Source organism: Mus caroli, chromosome X (assembly GCF_900094665.2).
Source record: "Mus caroli chromosome X, CAROLI_EIJ_v1.1, whole genome shotgun sequence".
NCBI lineage: Eukaryota > Metazoa > Chordata > Mammalia > Rodentia > Muridae > Mus > Mus caroli.
The window spans coordinates 99,764,653-99,766,720 of NC_034589.1; positions in this window are offsets into that span (position 1 = coordinate 99,764,653).

Sequence of the window (2,068 nt, forward strand, 5' to 3'; positions counted from 1 at the left end):
TGTGTGTGTGTGTGTGTGTGTGTGTGTGTGTGTGTGTGTTTTCCAGGTCAAGGTCAGTAGGTTAAGCACCCTCTACTCTAGAAATCTTGAGAAGACAAAGCTTTTTCTATCTGCAGATGATTTGACCTCTGTCACATTAAGAGAAACCTTCAGTGTTCGTCCCACCCTGAAACCATGTGAACCACACTTGCCTCCTGAGAGCCCAACCTCTCCATACTCCACACTCAGTTCAGAAGAAAGTCACAGTTTTACAAATAGCTTCATGGTCAAGGCTTTGCATTACAGAACCCCTTAGGAAAACTGTGAGATTACAAAATTTAGCTTTAAAAACAGTTGTTTTATGGGCAGCAAAGTCGTGACACTGTCATCTCATCTCACATCAGGCTGACCTCATCCTCCACTGTGGGCCTCAGATGCTAATCAAGAAAGGCCTGGGCTTGGGGAGGCGTAGTCAAGAGCCAGTGAAGTCAACGCCCTGAAAGGTCAGTTTTCTATTCCCTTCCTGGTAGTATGAGGAAGACCAGGAAGCTGAGGAAACGTAGCCTTCAGAGGCAACAGTGTAAGGGCACTGGTTTGGTGGCACTGTGATGATTTGTCAAGCAAAATGTCCCATTGACCTAGGGCCACCTATCACTACTAACATTCCCCCTCTTTACAAACCCCAGACTCTGGTGTGTTTATCAAGCTCCCCTCAGTACAACAAAATTCCTGCAAGTTAATAGTTGTCTATTTTGTCTCACTCTTTGAGAAGTTCCAGTTCATGACCAGGCAGACCCATGGCTTTTTGGTTTTTGGTGTGGGTGACAAATAGCAATGACATGAAGCACTTGGTGGTATGAACCCTCTCATCTCATTAAGAGTCAGAAGTCAGGGATGGCAAGATGGTTCAACAAATAAGGGCTCTTGATGCCAAACCCAACGATCCAAATTTGATCCCTGTAACCCACATTGTCTTAGTTGGGCTTACTGTTGCTGTGATGGAACACCATGACCAAGGCAACTTGGAGAGGAAAGGTTCTATTTGGCTTACATTTTTATATCACTGTCCATCACTGAAGGCAGTCAGGACAGGAACTCAAGCAGGGCAGGGACCTGGAGGCAGGAGTTGATGCAGAGACCATGGAGGAGTGCTGCTTACTGACTTGCTCCTCATGGCTTGCTCAGTTTGATTTCTTATAAAACCTAGGACCACCAGCCCAGGAATGGCACCACCCACAATGGGCAGAGCCCTTCCACATCAACCACTAGTTGACAAAATGCCCTACAGCAGGAATAAATGGAAGCATTTACTTAACTGTGGTTCTCTACTTTCAGATGACTCCAGCTCCTGTTAAATTGACATCAAACGAACTGGCATACACATGGTGGAAGGAGAGAGGCCAACTCGGGAGACTTGTCCCCTGACCGCCATATACACACCATGGCACACATATGCCCATACAAATAAGTAAAAATATCATCTTAAAATAAAAACAAGATTTTTTTTCATTCAAAAAGCAGGTGGGCAAGATGACTCAGTGAGTCAAAGCACCTTCCCTACAAACCTAGTAATCCAAGTCCAACTCTAAGAGCCTACAGAAAAACCCAGAGTAGTGTACAGCTGTAATTCCAGCACTCATGTGAAGAGGTGGAAGGCAGAAACAGGAGCATCACCCAGAAGCTCTCTGACCACCTTGTCCGTACTCAGCATCAGAGAAACAAGAGAGATTCTGCATCAAAACCAGACTGACTCCTGAAAGTTATTCTCTAACCCACACACACAAATAGTACCAATAATAAGTTAAATTTAAAAAGAACCCGAAATCTCATTGCAGGGCCACTGAAGTCCCACTGTCCCCTTCAAAAGTATACCACCAATAACCTACCTTCCTCTGACTAGGCTCTACCACTTCCCTGCAGCACATGAGCCTTTGGGAAACATTCAAAATCCAAACTATAGCCTTTGGAGGTGTTTGTTTAAGAATCAGAGGGAGGGGTCGGATGTGGTGGCACACACATTTAGTCCCAGCACGCAAAGGTAGAAGCAGGCAGATCTCTATGAGTTCAAGACCAGTCTGGTCTACAAGGC